The sequence below is a fragment of the Nicotiana tomentosiformis genome, chromosome 11 (assembly GCF_000390325.3).
Source record: "Nicotiana tomentosiformis chromosome 11, ASM39032v3, whole genome shotgun sequence".
NCBI classification, from domain to species: domain Eukaryota; kingdom Viridiplantae; phylum Streptophyta; class Magnoliopsida; order Solanales; family Solanaceae; genus Nicotiana; species Nicotiana tomentosiformis.
In genome coordinates this window covers 36,652,434-36,658,433 of record NC_090822.1, presented here as the reverse complement: position 1 = coordinate 36,658,433, position 6,000 = coordinate 36,652,434, and positions in this window count along the sequence as shown.

Genomic DNA, 6,000 nt, shown 5'->3' with positions numbered 1-6,000 from the left:
CATTACTTATTCCTATTCTCCAAGTTACATTACTAAATAAGAAACCAAACCAAGGTAATTATCCAAAGTACTATTACGTATAAACAAGGCAGCTTATGTCTTATGACTCATCATGCCCATTGGTGCCACTTTGGCTTAGCTTAATGCCATGTGGCAGCCCCAAAAAAGATCCTTATCCACTTAATCCAATTTAATACCATAATTATCCCCGCAATTAATCAATTATCGATATAATGAGATTTATCCCAAATTACATAAAATACTACTCACTTTTAACATACGTCATACACTTTACTATCATAGTCATGTGGTATCTTGTATGGTACTAGTCCATAAATACCAGGTATTATAGCTCGGACCGTATTTTATCCAAAAATATCAAACATCAACGAAACTCACTTTCGTCGGTTTGTTTACTCTATGACCTTCGCAACACTTACTTATCACTTATAAATATCATAAGCACTTATAAACTCAAAAATAGTCTTGTCATAGAACTTATGTCAATTATCTTATGACAAATCCAACGTAGAAATGTATGTGATGTAACATCCTTCCCTCATTTAGGAACATTGGTCGTCGAATGTTAACTTTTAGAGATTTACAAATTTTCCACTGGGGTCTCCTTTGTAAACTAAACTAAAACCCAAACTATATCTGAAGTCTCGACTATTCACAACCTTTGTACTTGAGTATCTCGTATCTTCTTCACCTTTATTTTACTTACTTTTCAATCTTGCATCATATCTTCTGTTTCTTTCATAACCTCTCTTCCGCATAGGTGGAAATTACTCCTTAAAGCTCTACTATGATACCTACACCTCTAGTGCATACATAATCTAGCGAACGCTTTATATTGACTTCATACAACTTAGCTCTATGTCACGATTTGGAAAAAAAAGAAAGGTAACATTTCCTAAATGGCCTATAGCCTCTCATTTATAAATGTGGCACGCAACACAACCATAGGTGAGACTCTACTAGGCACGGATTTGTAGACTTCTTGGAGATGACCTCGCTCTGATACCATTTTTGTCACGCCCCAAATAGGGGAGAGACGTGGCTAGCACCCGGTGTCGTACTGGCCCGAGAGAACCACTCTGTAACTTTTATTTTTTCACTATCATGGGCCAACATGGACACAACTCGTAATGTATAACTATAAGTGGGCAAACTCTGTCTCAATGAACCATCTTTCTTAAAACATGAATACATATGGGCTGTCAAGGCCTCTAACATACTGTACAAATGAACCTTTGTCTACAATGCCTCTAATATTATTTGATATCAAATGGGACAGGGTACCGGCCTACCCATAATACTGTAGCAAAAGTTTGACACGATGACTCATATACTCGGCTAAACTCCTAATGAGGTGGAGTCTTACCGATCCTTTGCTGAATGCTAACCCCGTCTACTGTGAGGGCTCGTTATACTAATTATTAATACCTGCAGGCATTTATGCAGCGTCCCCAACAAAAGGACGTCAGTACGAATAATGACCGAGTATGTAAGGTGGAACTGAAACATAACAATAAGTCAATATCTATTAAAGACATATAAGAATCAACGTGAATCTCTGAAGTGCCACCATATATGCATACTTATTATACTTATATATATAATGCTTCTCTTTGAGACTCTTATCCATATCGTATGATGCATGACTGCCCAACTGATCAGTGGTAACTGCCCTAGCGCGGTGTTAAATGCATGATTGCCCGACCGGCCATAGCTCGGTGGTGAAAGCATGACTGCCCAACCGGCTGTAGCTCGGTGGTAAATGCATGACTGCCCGATTGTCCTTAGCTCGGTGATAAATGTGTAATTGCCCAACCGGCCGTAGCTCGGTGGTAAATGCATGACTTCCCGACTGGTCGTAGCTCGGTGGTAAATGTGTAACTACCCAACCGGCCATATCTCGGTGGTAAATGATGATGCATATAATACCATTATGAATATTAACATCTTTATCATATACCTCAATAGAGACCTAGGAACTTATTTAGACATACTTGAATATAAATTTATATGAATGAATAACATAGACATCCTTAACTTCTAAGAGTAGAGCCACTTATGGAATCGCATTACATTTACGTATCGTTACTTGGATCATGCCAAAAGAAGAAAGGATTATTATTAACATACCTGAACCGATTCCCTTAAAAATTCCTCTAACACACGTTGATTGCGATAAATCACGTAACGGCGGATCGAAGTAAAGAAATATCCGTGTGATACTCTTGAGAAATATTGTACCGTGCTCCCATAGAATTGCAAATTCCCCGTTGTTGTAGCGTTATAAGGGTTCATAAGAATTTCCTTTTTAGCATTCCATCAGTTAGCAAGTCTATGTATCCAACGTTGGTGGTCTAATTCTAAAGTGGCAAGTATGCCATAACTTATTCCTATTCTCCAAGTTATATTTCTAAATAATATACCAAACCAAGGTAATTATCCAAAGGACTCTTACGTATAAACAAGGCAACTTATGTCTTATAACTCATCATGCCCATTGGTGCCACTTTGGCTTAGCTTAATGCCATGTGGCAGCCCCAAACAAGATCCTTATCCACTTAATCCAACTTAATACTATAATTATCTCCACAATTAATCAATTATCCATATAATGAGAATTATCCCAAATTACATAAAATACCACTCACTTTTAACATACGTCATACACTTTACTATCATAGTCATGTGGTATCTTGTATGGCACTAGTCCATAAATACCGGGTATTATAGCTCGGACCGTATTTTATCCAAAAATATCAAACATCAACGAAACTCACTTTCGTCGGTTTGTTTACTCTATGACCTTCACAACACTTACTTATCACTTATAAATATCATAAGCACTTATAAACTCAAAAATAGTCTTGTCATAGAACATATGTCAATTATCTTATGACAAATCCAACGTAGAAATGTATGTGATGTAACATCCTTCCCTCATTTAGAAACATTCATCCTCGAATGTTAACTCTTAGAGATTTACAAATTTTCTACTAGGGTCTCCTTTGTAAACTAAATTAAAACCCAAACTATATCTGAAGTCTCGACTATTTACAACCTTTTGTACTTGAGTATCTCGTATCTTCTTCACCTTTACCTTACTTACTTTTCAATCTCGCATCATATCTTCTGTTTCTTTCATAACCTCCCTTCCGCATAGGTGGAAATTACTCCTTAAAGCTCTACTATGATACCTGCACCTCTGGTGCATACAAAATCTAGCGAAAGCTTTATATTGACTTCTTACAACTTAGCTCTATGTCACGATTTGGAAACAAAAGAAAGGTAACATTTCCTAAATGGCCTATAGCCTCTCATTATAAATGTGGCGTACAACACACCCATAGGTGAGACTCTACTAGGCACGGCTTTGTAGACTTCCTAGGACATGACCTCGCTCTGATACCATTTTTGTCACGCCCCAAATCGGGGAGAGACGTGGCTGGCACCCGGTGTCGTACTGGCCCGAGAGAACCACTCTGTAACTTTTATTTTTTAACTATCATGGGCCAACATGGACACAACTCGTAGTGTATAACTATAAGTGGGCAAACTCTGTCTCAATGAACCATCTTTCTTAAAACATGAATACATATGGGCTATCAAGGCCTCTGACATACTGTACAAATGAACCTTTGTCTACAATGCCTCTAATATTATTTGATATCAAATAGGACAGGGTACCGGCCTACCCAGAAGTCTGTAGCAAAAGTCTGACACGATGACTCATAGACTCGGCTACACTCCTAATGAGGTGGAGTCTTACCGATCCTTTGCTGAATGCTAACCCCGTCTACTGTGAGGGCTCGTCATACTGATTATTAATACCTGCAGGCATTTATGCAGCGTCCCCAACAAAAGGACGTCAGTACGAATAATGTACCGAGTATGTAAGGCAGAACTGAAACATAACAATAAGTCAACATCTATTAAAGACATATAAGAATCAACTTGAATCTCTGAAGTGCCACCATATATGCATACTTATTATACTTATATATATAATGCTTCTCTTTGAGATTCTTATCCATATTGTATGATGCATGACTGCCCAACTGATCAGTTGTAACTGCCCGACCGGCCCTAGCACGGTGTTAAATGCATGACTACCCGACCGGCCATAGCTCGATGGTAAATGTGGAGCTTCCTAACCGGCGGTAGCTCGATGGTAAATGCATGACTGCCCGACCGACCGTAGCTCGGTGATAAATGTGTAACTGCCTAACCGGTTGTAGCTCGGTGGTAAATACATGACTTCCTGACTGGCTGTAGCTCGGTGGTAAATGTGTAACTGCCCAATAGGCCGTAGCTCGGTGGTAACTGATGATGCATATAATACTATTATGAAAATTAACATCTTTATCATAAACCTCAATAGAGACCTAGGAACTTACTTAGACATACTTGAATATAACTTTACAGGAATGAATAACATAGACATCCTTAACTTCTAAGAGTAGAGCCACTTATGGAATAGCATTACGTTTACGTATTGTTACTTGGATCATGCCAAAAGAAGAGAAGATTAGCCTTAAAATACCTGAACTGATTCTCTTGACAATCCCTCTAACACACATTGATTGCGACAAATCACGTAATGACAGATCAAAGTAAGGAAAGATTTGTGTGATATTCTTGAGAAAGATTGTACCGTGCTCCCTTAGAATCGCAAATTCCCATTGCTATAGTGTTATAAGGGTTCATAAGCATTTCCCTATGAGAATTCCATCTGTTACCAAGCCTACGTATCCAACATTCCTGGGCTAATTTAAAGTTGCAAGCATGCCATAACTTATTCCTATTCTCCAAGTTACATTACCAAATACGAAACCAAACCAAGGTAATTATCCAAAGGACTCTTACATGTAAACAAGGCAACTTATGTCTTATGACTCATCATTCCCATTGGTGCTACTTTGGCTTAGCTTAATGCCATGTGTTAGCCCCAAAAATAATCGTTATCCACATAATCCAATTTAATACCATAATTATCCCCATAATTAATCAATTATCCATATAATGAGATATGTCCCAAATTACTTAAAACATTACTCACTTTTAACATACCTCATACACTTCACTATCATAGTCATGTGGTATCTTGTATGGCACTAGTCCATAAATACCGGGTATTATAGCTCGGACCGTATTTTCTCCCAAAATATCAAACATCAACGAAACTCGCTTTCATCGATTTGTTTACTCTATGACCTTCACAACACTTACTTATCACTTATAAATATCATAAGCATTTATAACCTCAAAAATAGTCTTGTCATTGAACTTATGTCAAATATCTTATGACAAATCCAACGTAGAAAAGTACGGGATGTAACATCCTTCCCTCCTTTAGAAACATTCGCCCTCGAATGTTAACTCTTAGAGATATACAAAACTTTCACTAGGGTCTCCTCTGTAAACTAAACTAAAACCCAAACTATATCTAAAGTTTCGACTATTAACAACATTTTGTACTTGAGTATCTCGTATCTTCTTCACCTTTACCTTACTTACTTTCCAATCTCGTATCGTATCTTCTGTTTCTTTCGTAACCTCCCTTCCGCATAGGTGGAAATTACGCCTTAAAACTCTACTGTAATAACTGCACTTTCGGTGCTTACAAAATCTGGCGAAAGCTTCATATTGACTTCTTACAACTGAGCTCTATGGCACAATTTGGAAACAACAGAAAGGTAACATTTCCTAAATTCCCTATAGCCTCTCAGTTATAAATGTGGCGCGTAACACACCCATAAGTGAGACTTTACTAGGTACGACTTTGTAGACTTCCTAGGACACGACCTCGCTTTGATACCACTTTTTCACGCCCCAAACCAGGGAGAGACGTGGCTGGTACCCGATGTCGTACTGGCCGGAGCGAACCACTCTGTAATGTTTTTTTAACTTTCATGGGCCAACATGGCCACAACTCGTAATATATAACTATAAGTGGGCAAACTCTGTATCAATGAACCATCT